General features: G+C 42.8%; 1 protein-coding gene across 5 annotated transcripts in view; it reads left to right on the forward strand.

Moving 5' to 3' along the window:
* The window catches only part of DENND2B (DENN domain containing 2B), a 165,497-nt gene that overhangs the window by 1,569 nt on the left and 148,059 nt on the right, over positions 1 to 15,869 (forward strand). For 3 of the 5 annotated variants that reach the window (XM_066997293.1, XM_066997292.1, XM_066997294.1), the window contains exon 1: positions 284 to 924. The exons of 1 other annotated variant lie outside the window; for it this stretch is intronic. The gene's annotated coding sequence lies outside the window, so the exon portion shown is untranslated. Of the gene's footprint in view, positions 1 to 283; positions 925 to 15,869 lie in introns of those variants that run through there. One more of the 5 variants, XM_066997295.1, reaches the window with a different exon arrangement.

Below are 15,869 nucleotides of genomic sequence, written 5' to 3' on the forward strand. Positions count from 1 at the left end.
CCCCACGGGGACAGCAGCTGCCCGCGGGACGCCTCCCGCCGCCCTGAGTGCCGGGCTGAAGCCCCGGGCTCGGCGCCTGGGCGCAGGAAGCTCGCCGCTCGCTCTTCCTTCCCTCCTTCCTTCCTTCCTTCCTTCCTTCCTTCCTTCCCTCCTTCCTTCCCTCCTTCTTTCCTTCCTTCCTTCCTTCCTTCCTTCCTTCCTTCCTTCCTTCCTTCCTTCCTTCCTTCCTTCCCTCCTTCCTTCCCTCCTTCCTTCCTTCCTTCCTTCCTTCCTTCCTTCCTTCCTTCCTTCCTTCCTTCCTTCCTTCCTTCCCTCCTTCTTTCCTTCCTTCCTTCCTTCCCTCCGTCCCCGGCAAGCGTGTCCTCTCAGGCAGGGCTCGAGCGCTGTTAGCTTTTTAAAATAAAGGCTCCCAACACCGTTCCGCCGGGCGAGAGCGAGGAAGGTCGGCGGGCGGGGGGCTCGGCTCTCCCCTCCTGCTCCTCCTCCTCCTCCTCCTCCTCCCCCCTGCCCCGTGCAGCCCCGCGGGGCTGCTCCCCTTCCCCTGCCTCCCTCCCGCCCGGCGGGGACCCGGCTTTGGGGCCGGGGGCGGCGCCCACTGCTCCGCGGGGGCTCCGCGGGGGCTCCGCGGGGCCGGGGCCGGGGCCGAGCGCTGCCGGCTTGGCCGCCCGGGGCTGCCCGGCCGCGGCGGGGCTGCAGCCGGGCCGGGCGGCGCTGGGGGAGCAGGTTTCTTTGTTGGCTGCCGGCTGACTGGTTCCCATTAATCTCCCGCACTGGCCGTGGCCGTCTCCACTTCCTGCCTTTGCATACTTCTCTCTCCCTCGATCTCAGCCCCTTCCCTCCTCCTCCCACCCCCCTCCCTCTTTCCAGCTCCTTCAAAAAAGCTGCAGCCGCCCGGGCGGAGGGAGCGCACCGCTGCGCGCCTCGGTAAGAGCCGGGGAGCCGCGGGCTTGGGGGGGAGAAACCACAGAGCGGGGCCGGAGCTACGGGGGCTCCCGGGGCCCGTCCCGTCCCGTCCCGTCCCGTCCCTGCCCGGGCAGCGCGCAGCTGGGCGCCCCGTCCCTGCGCACGGGCGGAGCGGCGCTTGGAGCTGCCGCCCTGTGCCGCCCGGCACCGCCGTGCCCCGGGGACGTCCCGTCTGCTGGGCGGCGAGGGCAGGGGCAGCCCGGAGGGATGGAGCCGAGGAGACCGCTTCGGTGGGACCGGGCTAACTAAGCGGGCTGGGGAGCCAGCACCCCGCGTGTGGGGCTCTGGTCTGGAGAGAGAAGGGAAGCTGTGGCGCTTTTCTTCCCTTCCAGTGCCCGCTGGCGTTGTTCGTCCAGCTGGCTGCAATATTTGCATGCACGTTGAAAAGAGCAGAAGAACCACCTGGACTCCAGCGGAAGACTTTAGAATCCCAAGGCAGATTTAGCTGAGGAGCTGAGGGAGCTGCTTCAGCAGTTCACTTGGTGGGAAAATCAGAAGTACTGCTCTTGGCTTGGTACCAAGCGTTTGCTTTACTAAAGAGCAGCGGGTCACCGCAATCAAAGAGTAGTGGCTACATACGAGAGAGCCTTTTTATGTTTACTTCAGTTTTATCACTCAACTGTATTTTGAATCTTAACAGTCAAGCTAAATTAAGCGGGATGCATAGTATAATAGCATGGAGTAGGTTGATAGTAACGTTTGTTACCCTCTTGTTTTACTGTTGCACTGATTTGGGGTAACAGGTTTTTTTCATTTCATTCTGTGTTGATGGTCTTTAACTTCAGCCAGATACTGAACAATCCAGTAAAGGCCACTTGGAATGATCAAAACTTTTGGGAAACAAAGGATGAAATTGTTGTCTGATTTCTGCTCATGCAGAGTAGGGTGAATTGGAGTGAGGTTAACTAGCCTTTAAGACTCAATGATGTTTTGATTATTTGTGATTAACATACACTCAGTAGATGGAAAAAATTCCATACAGTGCACGGATAAGTTAACAAAGAAAAAGCAGAAGTATCTTACATTTAAGATCAGATTTGAGAAAATCGTGCATGTTCAGGAATGTCAAAATTTAACATTGATTTTTGTGATTGGGTTATGCAGGTGGCAAAATAGAAATCTGTTACCAGTCTGAAAGGTGAGAAAAAGATTTATGCCTTTGGTCATTTGTTTCCCTCTGGCTTTAAGATCAGTTGTTAAAAGCAAAACCAACACATTAAAGCAATTATGATTACTTTAGCAAGATACCTAAGCATGTAGTGAAGCACCTTTTAAGACTAGCTGCAATCTATGCACTCTTGAGAGTGACCAGACTGATGGGAAACTGCCATCTTCCTTCTGCAACAGAACTGGTTTTCTCCTGGAGTATGGAGGAGTGGGGAGTGGAGCTTCTTGGGTAGGGGCGATAGTGTGGGTGGTACTGGGCCTCGCTGCAAGACTGGCAAACTCCCATGTGCGTCTCGTATGCAGAAATAGGGGAATCCTGCCTGGCTTGGCGTTCTTCTGCTCTCTTCAGGGTGATGAACTTCCCTAGCCGGCTTGCTCAGCATTGTCACTGCCTTTCCTAGTGTTGGGAAGGAGAGGCACCTCCTGTCCTTTCTTATCCTGCATTTTTGTGCCGTGGCTGCCAGAATTTGCTCTGAGAAGTTCAGAACCGACCCTTGCAGTTTCCCTTTAGGCAACTGACTTTTAACATATACTGTAGCATTTAAAGGAGCGTGTGACCCTTTATTATTGGTGACCCTGTAAACCATTGTGTAATCTGTTGACTGTAATGTACCATGGCAATTTATTCTTGGTTGGGAAGTCCTGCCAAGGACTTGATGGAATAGCACGATTTTATCCACTTTATTGTTTTCATTGTGTTTCATAAACATCTAAGACCCTCTGGGAAGAATCACTGGGGCGGCTGGGCCTCCTTTTTTTAATTGCTGGTTAAATAAATGTGGCCAGTTTAAAAAAAAATAGGAAAAAAAAAAGTGGTATGCAGGATCTCAGAATGCCTGGAACTGCTAAACATTCATGTTTAGGAAGCAGAACTATTTTTAGTGTAGGGGCATTTAAAGAAATGATACTAGCCCCTTGTGAAGAGGTCACTGCTAAGTGCGCTGAAGAGCCTGCTTTTAACTGGAGAGCAAAACCAAGTTTCCCACAGCTGAATAAAGTTAGAGAACCAGATTTGTACTTTTCCCACTTAGCTGAAGAGAGAGAGGATGGACTTCTTGTTAGTTTACAGTAGTGGGAGTGAAGAGGCCTGAATCCTTACCTCACACATGCAAAGAAAAAAAATATCCTGGTCTTGGGGAGATGCTTAGCTTTCTGATTTTTTTCCAACCCATGTCTGCAGTGGAGATGTGGGACTGAAAGGCATTTAACGCTTTCTGAGAAGGGCTAGGAACTGGCAGCTGAGAGTAGCGTGTACCCCTCGGGATCTGTGTCTGGGGGAGGGTACAACTCTCATGAATGCATCCCTGGCCGCCATCCTCATTTATAGCTAAAAGAATTGGGGTAAAAAAAGTCTGTGGGTGCTTGAGAACCCAAGCCAACTTGGGATCCTAATTCAATTCTGACCATGGGACTGAGGTTGCTAAATAAATTACTTTAGATTCACTGAAGATTTTCCTCAGCTCCTCTGGACAGAAAATAGAAGTACTTGCTTCTGATGGTTTAAGAGAATGTGGCTTAGGTCAGAGTTACCACTGTGTGCTGGACCCACCATGTTGTCCATGGTGTGTCATGAGTGACCTGGGTTAATGAAACCCAGTATCTTGCAGGGCAAAGAACCAAAATCTGGACTGATCAGACTTCAAAATGTATCAAATGATAGCTAAGTCAAATCAAGTTTTGGTCCAAACTTCATTGATTTCTTGTTTAACATTAGTTCAGTTTAGATTATGAATTACTACTATTCTGCTATACTATTCTACTTTTTTTTTTTTTTTAATGCCGAATGCCATGTGTGTTAGTTTTGTCTCCGTGCTGTAAAGTGTATGCAACTGCTGCTTTTCACATTTTTTGGTCTGCAGTTGGGATTTAGTTGGCAGTGTGGATAGAGGCAAGTTTGGGGAACTGACTCCAAATATTTACATTCTCAATTTGGCCTAGTCCTTATGCTTGTAAACACTCATAGTCACATTGAACTTTGGTGAGGTTATAAGTGGCTGTATCAGGCCTTGGAGAGTCACACCCTACAAGACCTGAAATTCCCACTTCTGGGAAGGGTTTCGGATGTATTTTTTGGCTGTATGTATCTCAGCTTGAGAGTTAGTACTTCTCACTCTTTCCCCTAATCTGACTGCAAAATCTTGTCCTGTATCTTGCTCTCTCCACGCCGCCCCCCCCCCCCCCCCCCCCCCCCGAAATGCTTTATGCTAGTGAGATACATCAAACAAAAAATGTCATGGAAGGGCAGGCAGGACTGCCCCAAAGGTGCAGCACAGACTCCGTAAATCCTTGTCTCCTGGGCTGCTCTCAAACTGTGCCCCAGTAGGGAGGGGCTGCAGCAAAGGTTTTCCTCCCTCCGTGGTCGCCATTTCCCCAGTCCTTGCATTTTAGGTGGGCTCAAATAGAGTTAGGGGGCTGATTTGAACAATGGTGATGTTTACTCATGGAGAATCAGATTTAAGCCCTCTTTTCCTTCATTTACGCTTTGAACAGCTGTCACTTCATTAGAAATTTTTTAATTGCTAGGGACTGAGCCTCTAAGTTTTGTTCTGCATTATCAATTAAACTTTCTGAAGTCCATGTTACCACAAACTGTAGAGGCAGGGATCAACTGGTAAGTTAACACCTTATGGCCAAACCACCCTCTTGCTTGACTATGCCTTTCAATTTGGGTTTGAAATTTGAAACAAGTTTAGTTGCAGAAAGCTTGTGACTATACATAGAGGTGACTGAGTTGCAAAGAATTACAGTCCGAGTTCCTACTCATCACTTGAGGTCAGTAACTTTATATCCTTAGCCAACCTAGCTTTGAAGGAGATGGCATTAGTTGAATCCACAGTGAACATATTTAGAGTAACCTAACTTTGCATTCTGTCTGGAGCATGTACTCAGTTAGAACTGTTCAGGTAAATGGATGCTACTTCACACGGACAGTGCTTTTCATACGCTCTGCTATAAGCTTCTAACCTTGGAGATGCGTTAGGGTTGAGGAAAATAGGATAAGAAGTGTTCGTTTTAATGCCACCTTTCAACATTTTTTGAAGATGTGTTTGTTTGAGCAGTTTCCTCCTGCTGAAAACCTGTCAGCCACAGCAATGGAGCTGAGACTTCAGTGAATTTGTGCAAATGGAAAGGTCCTCAAGGACACACTGAAAGTGCAGTGAGGTTTTGTCAGAAATGCACCCCGTATGTGTTCACATGCACAGGAACAGGATGTCAGTTTGGTCTTGGTGTATCAGTCTCCCAATTTCTCTTTAAAATGAAGACATAGAAATGCTTGATATATGAACATTTATTGTTAGTGTTGGTGCCAACACAGGAAACTAGGTCTTTGAGCTGAAACATTTAACATTATTCCCTAACTCCCATGTTATTAAAAACACTCATTGTGCAAAGTTCTAATACTATTATTCATTTAATCATTTTGACAGGGTCGTCACACTGAGTTAATGGTTTGCATTTTGTTTTCCCCTTCAAAGAAGGATTAGTTGTCTTCATGCAACATCCAGTCACAATCACGGGGGACAGATGCTAATTGACTAGGATTGTGCCAAGGGCCCTGCTCGGCCTGGTATTTTAAGTATTAGTGCAGAGACCAAAGTGCTTTAGGAGAGCTGCCCCGGAAGATCTCGCAACCCTGCTTTAGTGAGGAGCAGATGTTCCAGACATGGACTCTTTCCATTGTTCTGAGAAGTCCTTCAAGTCAGGAGATGGATCTGCCTCTTGACATTTTTGCTTTCAACATTGTTACTACTTTGAGGGAGTACAAACAGTTTCTGCAAGACAGGATGAAATGATTGAGGAGTTTGAATGATTTTGATCCTTTGTCTTGGTGGAAACTTCTGTCACTCAAGGTCACTGGAAAGGGAAATATATTTGGCTTGATGTCATGTTGCATTCCGAGTGGGCACAGTGCACTAATGAAAAATAGAGATTATTGACTCAGCACGTGTGAAAGTGCTCATCTCATTTATGCTACAAGATTGTAATGATTGTGGTTTCCAGTGTGCTTCATTTCTTAATCCTGGCTTTAGGCTCACAAGATCCCCTTAGCCAGTGTTGTTTAAATGAGCTTCATTAACTGAGAATATTGTTTTGAAGGTATGGCAGATCAGCAAAGTGCAAAAGCTTACCAGTAATCACCTGTGTGATGGCAGGCTCTGACTACTTCCACTGTTAAGTGGCAAATTGGGCAGCAGTTCCACACCATAGCTTGGATTTTGCTGCCTGCTTTATCGCTGCTATATTAACTTCAGTCTTTGAGCAGCACATCCTCCGTTCCACCCAGACCGTGTAAGGAATGGCTGACTGGAAAGAGAGGTGGGATCAGAATAGGAAAGCACAGAAGGGGGTCAGAAAGAAAAGAGGTCTAAAATCATCTGAAACTGTTCGGGCTTAGTGTATATGTTAACAACAATCTACAAAATTGTTCAAATGGTGTTCAGTATTTGCGGATACAATTCATGTACCTTTAGGTTGGTATGTATATCTCTCTGATGGAATTTTATGGACATAGCTATTGCTATTTCTCCTGTAGAACTGAGTAAATATCCCACATCACTTGTAATTTTTAAAGAGTATTCCTTGCAGGGAGTGATTCCATATGTAAATATTTTTCATAATTTGCTCTGCTCTGATCTTTGGTCTCACACTTAAATCCCAGCTATACGGGACTCAAAGGCACTGACAAAATGGTTGCTCTGGCTTATCGTGGGTAGCTTAAAAGAGCCGTCGCTGTACCCCTTGTTGCTTAGGCAGTAGGGGACACTTGCTGAATGATGGTCCACAAGGGCAGCCACACTGTGCCGGTACCTGTTTCCTGCCACGTGAGACCAGAGGATTCTTTCGTTATTTGCTGTACCTGTAGAGGAGCCACCCATTTTATACGTGGCACAAGTGCAAGGTCTGCTACTATTTCAGCCTTTTGTTGCACTGTTGAGACAGAGCATTTCACTGCTGTGTGTTCTTCAGCTGCTAAGTAATTCTTCTTTGGTGTTTGTTCATTATTCATAATAACCTGGACTACTTCTTTGGAAATTACCTTTTTGCTTCACTTGCAGGGGCTGGATTACCTCTCTTGCCCCTCTGCTCTGGGAGAGAGCTGCTCCAACCTCTGTTCTTCTGTTTGTAGGAGAAGTATAAGTTAAGATCTCACGTGACACAGTTCTCTATTTGAATAGGGAGGTTGTGACTGCAGCTGGGCTGCCATAACTGCCCTTGGTTGTTAAAGTCTGCCAACAACTTGGCAGCAGGACTTTCTGAGGCTTTTGCTGCTATAGTTGCAGAGCAGCCAGCAGAAGAATTGCTCTTTCTCTCCAGAGAATGTCCTTAGGCATGGGAAACAAAGGGAGATATCATTGCCAGGTGACAGAGCTATCTCCTCATCCAGTGCCACAGGGGGCTGGGGATGAATCTTCATTGGACTGCCCTGCTTTTCCTGTGGCCATGTAACTTGTACAACACAGGTAACGCTCTGGAAAAGGTAAATTCAGCAGAGATGAGGATCCTCAGACTCTTGCCATTTTATACGCAAGTAAAGCCTCATTTAAGGCCTTGTTCTTCATGGAAATTTGCCTGCTATTGCCCAGGAAAATATTTGCCATTCCTTTTTTCTTTGGCTTTCTTAGCATGTTTATTTTCTTCTTTCTCCTTTTATTCATTGATTCTCCCTCTCAAAACCTAGCAGATAGGCTTTAACAACCTGCATATGTCATACCCTCTAGTTGTGCTGCATCCAGGCTGTATATGGGTGTGTGATCTAGATTTTGTGGATCCCATTCTAACTTTGGCTTGGGGTTTGTTAGAATCTATGAAGGGGATAAATGGTAACAGATTCTTCAGTCACCTATGAACATTGCGATTTCTTGTTTGTCGTAGATATTCCCTGACACCAACTATTTGAGCTGCAGGATGTCAGCTGGTGACATATTCCTCTGCTTGGGCAGTTTCTGACGTTCAGATTTGTATTTACTGGAACATCAAGAGAGATGTCAGCCTGTGCTTTACATCCTACAGCAGATCTGACCAAGGTTCTGTGTTAACTCTGGCTTTGTTTGCTATTGAGTTTTCTCCCAACAAGGCAGTTATCTTTGAGTCTGAGAAACTAATAAAGCTGATGAATGTGGAGTTGAGATGATATCTTCAAAATGAAACAGCAAGAGAGCCGAGAGATTTTCAGTGGCAAGCACTTTTTAGAGAGAGAATAACAGCAGAGGGTAAAAAGACACTGTTTGTTCATCCTTCCACCTCCATGAGATTAGATTGTTCCCTGGCGGGGGGACCAGGATATATGGTTGAGGGGAAATGATTGCCTCATCTTTCAGTTTGGTGGATCACCATATATTGTACTATTTCTGCCAACAGATACACTGAAGAGGTTAGTACCTAGCATGACAGCACACCCTGTGAGAAAGAAGAGGATTTACTTTATGCCCTGGGTAAAACTGGCTTCTCTTTTGAAGCTTAATGTTTCAACCTATTGTCATTATTTTTAGCAGAGAGCTTAATAATGCAGAGTATGAGTTTAACGAGACGGATTTTTGGCATACTAGTGTTGACCCAGAACTACTGTGGGTAGACTGTGATACGACAGAAGAAAGCATCTGGCCTATTCTTAAATTTTGAGAGTTGATAGAGGTTTTTGTCCTGTAAAAGTGAATCTGAGCTTCCAGGTTACAGGTATGCTCTGGAAGCAGAATAATTAAGTTCAGTGACATATTCATGTGAGAAATTAAAATACGTAATGAATTTTGAAGAACACGCATATTCATGAGCCTACAGATAATAGATAAAACAGCAGGAATCCAATCCTGGCTAGCATACTGCTTTGTCTTGGACCAAAACTTCCTTTTCCCTTTCCCATATGATTTGCAGCAGAACAGGTTGGCAACCGTGTCTGCGCGTTCAGCCCAGAAAAACATGTAGTCAGAAGGTTAGCTGGGGTGGAGACCACGCAAAGCAGTGTGATTTGGACCAGGTGAGTTATCCCAGCATGTAGGCGCTGTCTACTTAATTCTTGCTCACCTGACACTGTATTTTTGGCTGTTACTTTTCAAATTGCTTCTGAGTTCAGTTTTTTCTTTTTTTCTCTTCCTCTTAGTTAACCAAATAATAAAAGGCAAGTACACATCAGCTGTTTTGAAAGGAAGTTTTTAATGGAGGTTTAGCATGATGTTAAATGTTGAGTGGTCAGTGTGAGACTTTTTGATCCAAGACTTGTTGACGTATATAAGGTTGTGGTTGTTTTGTTTTGTTCCCCCCCGCCAATACACAACAAATGGACTAACCTCCATAACTTCCAAAAACTGGATGAGAGCTTCTGAGGGCTTCTCAAGCAGATTAGGGTTAGTGGTTTATGGAGTAGGGCAATTGACAATAATAATAATAAAACAACAGAAGCTATATTCAGACAATTTAAAATGGCAGAAATATTGTGAAATACTATATTTCATATATGCAATGCATGCATCTCTTAAAAAATGCAATGCGTGTATCTTTCATTTGTAAATCTCAAAGCACTTAGCAGTGTTAATGAATGAAAGACCCCACATAGCCCTGGTAGATGAGGGAAGTATCAATACATGTGAGAAAGTTCAGGAAGGTAATCATGGAAGCAGAAAAAAGCCTTTTCCCTCCACTTTCAGTTTAAAGAAAATTAGAACTATATGGTGCAGCAAGCGATCTTATCTTCTTTCATCTTGAACTGTAAATACATATGCAGAATAGTGCTTTTGAGATGGCAATAATGCTGTTGCCCTTCAATGATTGAAATGACATTTTTTCAGCTAGAAGGTGAGGTTACTTAATTTCAAGATTTGTTTGATTAGGTGATGATACTAGCCAGGATAGTTTAGGCTTTTAATACTGTGTTTCTTAATCTCAAATATGTAGTAAGCATGTAATAATGGACTAAATTATGTATAGAGATATGATGTTAACAGTCTTTTTTTTTTTTCTTGAGAAGTGTGAGTTGTTCTGTATCTTCTTATGTTTGATATTTTGAGATTTAGTCATAGCCATTCTTTCTGGTTCAGCAGTGATTCTGTATGTAAATGCCCCCCCCTCCCCCAGTATACCTATATAAAGCTTTACTAAGAAGCAAAGATGTGCTCATGTACATCAATGTGCAGCACAGGCTTACCTCTTATGTGGATTATATTTATCACAATTATTCAGAAGATAATAACTTAGCCATATAATTTCACAAATATTCCAAGCAGTATTTTCCATATGCTGACTAAATTAGGTGTAAACCCCGTTTTTACTGGTGTAAACAGAGGTAACTTTGATAGGCAAGTTAGTACACAGATGTTTCAGTTATTCCTAAAATTTATTTTGAGCAGGGAGGGGGGGAGACAATGATCTTTTCCATCTTCACAATTTCCTATCTTTAATTATGTGTTCTCAGCTCTCTACAAAGCCTTCACTGGGCTAGATTGAAATAGATTAAAAAAATGCTCTGGCTTTTTTTCCACCCTGCTGAGATTTGCTAAGTCACTCTTGAGAATTAGATGTTCATTTCCCGTTAAAGTCAGTTTGAACCAGATACCAAAATCCTCAGTGTGGCTTTGGCCTAATTGTTTAACAATAAAACATCCCCATGCTCTTCTTAGAGGGAACTCAGAATCTTCTCGTTAGGAGTATGATCAAGTGTTGCAAGCAGAAGTCAGCAACTTACTGTTTCAGTGTTCTCCTTGTATTAAAGATATTTACTTATCCATGTATATATGCCAGTATACATGTCCGCTGAAGCAGAAAAGTACCTTTTTGTTAAAACAATGTTACTCCAAAATATCTGCTTTCCTTTTGTTCTCATACTCAGAAGAGAATAGCTTTATTTTGTGATGTCAGTGTTTTTATACTCTTATCCCATTGATTTTTATCCACTCTGGGAATAATCACCCATAAAAAAGAATGCGTTCATCTTTCCTCAGAAGAGACTGATTTCTTTTCCAGAAGCATCTACTATTAAGTACAACATCCATAGAAAGATATAACCCCAGGTAAAGAGATACTAGCTTGCAGACGTCTTGTGTCCTCCTACCTGCTTTGTCACTGACTTGCTAGGAGGTTGTCTAAGTCATTTCATTACCTGTAATCTCTGTATTTCTGTGCGTTTGAAGGAATAACTGATGTCTCTCCTCATATTCTTGAGATCTGCATGTTAAAGGAGCTTAACTTACTAAATGCTCATATTTTGCATCTTGTTGCATTTCCATCCTAACCTGAAAAAGATGTGATGGCCTGAAATCGCACTCTGAAGGCTGATGGCAGTTTTACTGTAAAGTTTCAGGGAGCAGAAGATTGAGCCTGAGGAGTGCGATTGACTGAGGGAGCTCTGAACTTGGACAGGCAATACCTCATGTTTGTTCTGCACTGACACCTTTAGCCAAGCAAAGAAAAGGTGTTGATGTTGGAAGTAGCTGCAGCCACACTCCTTCGCCAAATATGAGGTGAAGCCCTGAAGGGAAGGAATAGCAATGATGTATGACCTAGCAAAGAGTATTCAAGACTATTCCCTCAAAGTTTCCGGACCCTCCAAGGCACCTGACAATTCAGTAGCTGCCAGCTTGACACTCTTTTTAGAGGCTCAAAGCACATAGGTTTTATAGGCCTAGTAAAGCAGCACTGAACAAGGGCACTGTTATGTTATTTTTGTGATGCAACAGAAGTTCTGACTTTCCCTTTTCTCATCGTATTTCCCACTGCCCAGTAATTGTAGCTTCTATCAGGTTACACTTTCATTAAAAGAAAACAGTACAGATACATTTATAGTTGAACATGCTGTGTGAATACTTTTATTTCACTGCTATATTAAATGTGTAACAAATCTGTTTGGAAGCTACCTAATAGGAAACAGGGTATCGGTTTCATTTGCACATTTATTGTGCTCTGAAGTTTTCAGGTTAAATTGGGTTTTAGATAACACTTTCTCTGTAATAACCTCTCAAATACCATTATTTCTTTCTCAGTCCCTTAAATTCTGTACAAACTTTGATAGTTTTTTACGTATGCCTCCAGTTTGACTTGCTAGAGCAACTTCTGTAGCAAACCTAGCTGCAACTTTTGCAAAATACATTTTTTTTTTTTTTTTTACAGTGTAAATGGATTACACTTGGGTCATTTTTTTTTCCCTATGTGGATAAAATACAGACAGAAGGAAAAGAATGAGCAGGTGACAGAAGCCTTATTTATGTCCTCAGCTGTGCTTTGCTTTCTGCAGTGACTTTCTACTCATGCTCAGTAGCATAACTGTAAGCTTCTTCCCTCTGTTGTGAAGGGGATGCAGGCTGGCAAAGTGAGCTGCTGTTTTTTCTCCCCTAGCAGTTTTTTGGGTCCTTTTGCACATTCATGCGGACACCTCCACAGAGCATGGCACACAAGCTGAGTTAGCTGATCTTTCATGACAACACTTTATTGTGCTTACCAACAGTTTCTTTCAGTACCATACTAGCTTTGTTTTTACTCCAGAAACTCTCCTTCCCTTGTTGGCTGATGGCAGGGGATAGTTTAAACAAGAGGCCAGGGTAGATGACAATTTCTAGCTCAGCTGGGGGAAGATGGGATGCTAAAGGGATAGAGAATTTTGTAAGTGCTCTCAGCTTGTACATTGTGAGACCAAACTAGAGTGGTTTCAGTATACATGCTGCTTGTTTTCCTCAGAGCTGTTCTCTGGACCAAGGCAGTCACTCCTGTAAAGTGTCCTTGGTTTAGGCAGTTTGTGACCTGTCCCCTGGCCCCACAGCTGCTCCATCCTCAGGCAGTGCAAGCACATCCTTTACACCAGGCCAAATGCCAGCTACATATTTGGGACTGAAATCACATCTGTTTTTTGTGTCAAAACAACAAAAAAACCATTCTTTTTCATTTCATAATGTATATTTTATAAAATGGAGGAAATAGAAATTTAAACCATGGACTGTATAAATATTTATTTTATCCCAGCAAAATGCAAGTGCATACAAACATAATGATATTGTGCTTCTTAGACAAGGATATTGAAGTAATGGTGGGGAAAAAACCTGCAACAACAAGGTGAAAAAGACATTAGATCTTCCCAGGACTTCCGTTTCCTGTTTGGAAATCAGACTACTGATAGTTTTCTGCATTACGTTCAATAGTAACACCAAGCAAATTGAAAAGCAGAGACAAACTTACATTCCTCCATGGCTGTTCACAAGATCAGGGTTATATATCTGTCTTTAGGGCTGAGAGATGCTCACTTGCTGTTCATTTGGGACTGCAGTTTTAAGTGCCTTTAATCATGTGGGTTTCTACTCCATTTGTCTAGAAAGCTGCTCCTGGGGGATTGCTCCACTGCATGGAGTGTGCTCCTGGAGGGAATTTGTGGATGACCACCTACAGTGGTCTTCCTGACTGTCAGGCTGAACCTCACTCAGCCTTTGCTGCTATAGTGTTTGAGGGACTGATTTAGGAAAGTAGCCTGCACCCTGCTCCCCTGCTTCACACATTTCTTACTCTGCTGAATGTAAAAGGGTGAGAAAATCCCAGTGTAGTAGCGTTTTACCTTTGCTTAAAGAAGAATGTAAATTTTTCAGCAGGATATGAAGCAGTGTGAAATCTGGCTTTGAATTTGGACTGGTGGGTTTGGCAAAGCAAGGCGTGTGATGTGAAACTAGTTTTTGCAAGGTCCTCTAAGACTTTCTGGCTAAGCATTTTCTCATGAGCTAAACAGCACTGAGAAAGGCTCTCTGTGTGGGTAGGAGACCTCCCAAGAGCATGCTTAGTTCTGTGATTCAGTGGATGGCATCTGCCCCCTGAATGGAGAAGACATCTATCAGTGGTACAGCAGGCAGCTGAGAGTGCAATTCTGTCGGATACCATGGTCTGCAAATGACATGTGAATCAGGTGCTGGACTTAAAGTGGCTTAACACTCATGACTTTCTGCAGCTCTCAGATTTAAACAATAGCTCTAGGCACTCTGGGCTTACAAGAATGTAATAGCGATTGCCCTGCAACATTAAAGTGTCATCTAAAGATAACAAAAGCTCAGCCCACCAACACTGTTAAACAATTGTAAACAGTACAGATTAAGTTAGCTCACAAATCAAACTGAAAAACCCTCTCTTCTACCCTTACCAGCCCCTACAGAGGCTTGTTGGGCGCAACAAGCGATGATTTTGACTCATCCGTGGAAGACTACCAAATTTGGAAACATGGGATATTTCTGACCAATCTGGCATCAAGCACAAGGTGCTATTTAAACTCTAGTTTGGTTAACTGTACTTTTGCCTCCACAAGCTTCCCCTCTTGCTCTAAATGTATACAATAATATTTTTTCCTTTGTACCCTCTATACTTCTGTGGCTTTTTAATGTTAAATGAGGTTTATGCTTCACTCCAGAGACAGCTGTATTTCAGCAGTAGATGAAGCTGTTCATGTCACTGCCCACTTTTCACTATTTATTTTTCAAAGTTTTCGCAAGGTCCTTAGTTATTAATTGTAAAGACTTTGAAATTCTTCCATGTGAAATATCATCACTTGGAGCAGTGTTTGAATAAACGAACAAACAAAAACAACAACAAAAAAAACAAACTTGAAGGTGTTTCTTGTACGTGTTTTGAAGTTTTCAGTTTGTATTTTTGCAAGTGATAATACTTAGCTTCAACACAGTGCTTTTCATTGCAACTCTCCAAAGTGCTTTACAAGCTTATCAAAGCCACTTCTAAAGCTACTTGAATCTTTTTGATTAAATGAAGTATGGTTTAAATATGGTATTCTGAATGAATATTCCATGGAATTACGTTTATGCTAGGAGAGTTTCCTAAGGGTCAGAGTGGGACAGAGGCCTAACTGAAGCAGAAACACGCCCAGCAACTGCTTTATATGGACATAGCAGCATGATTCTTAGTGTGTAACACAAAGTTTCTTGTTTCATTCAAACTTTAAATAAAATCAAAGAACGAAACTTTGAAGATTGTCATGTTTTTTGGATGACTTGAGCCAGTATCTCCATTTTGTAGATTAAGAAATCAAAGCAGAAGGAAATAAAATGACATGTAATAACTGGAGATGCCTAGTATGCCAAAGATGCAGCTGGATTTCTGAGTCCTCTGTGAAACTTTGCTGTAGTTTACCAAGTTCTTTGATCTACTGCTCTTGCAAAAGTACTATTATTTTCTTTCAGAAATTAAGCTTACAGTTCTAAACAAAATGAATTTTGTAGATAAATAATAGTGAAATTCTCCTGCTCAAAGAAAAGAGAAAATAAGGCTAAAGGTAGACCTAAATGTTACTCTGTAAATGAGAAAAAAAATGATAAACTGTTTTACTGCTGATATATTGCAACAGTCATGCTTTCTAGGATTATAATAGGAGTTTGGGAGCAGAGGTGGAACTGTAATGAGTTTCCTCTGATTAAAAAATAAAACTAATTTCTGGAACTTCTTTTTTTTTTTTAAAAAAAAAAAAAAGTAAGGATAGTACATGCTATGACACTAAAGAAGAGGTGGCAGGAAAATTTGAGAGAAAAATTGAAAGAAAGAAAGGCTTTGCTGCTTTATCTTCTTTTAGGTCATCCCGAAAGACAAAGCTTACTCTGCCTTGCTTTGCTGTTTATGAAGTGAAAATAAGTTACTGCCTTCAAGTCAGAACGGGCCTTCCTCTAACAAACAGCAGAGATCCAATGCCCCATTTATTGTCTTGACATTTTGTTTTATCGTTCCAGTTTGCAGAGCAGTCTCCGGAGGTTTGTGAAGTATGCATGAGTAAGAGAAAGAAA

This window comes from Anser cygnoides, chromosome 5, assembly GCF_040182565.1.
Source record: "Anser cygnoides isolate HZ-2024a breed goose chromosome 5, Taihu_goose_T2T_genome, whole genome shotgun sequence".
Classification (NCBI taxonomy): Eukaryota; Metazoa; Chordata; class Aves; order Anseriformes; family Anatidae; genus Anser; species Anser cygnoides.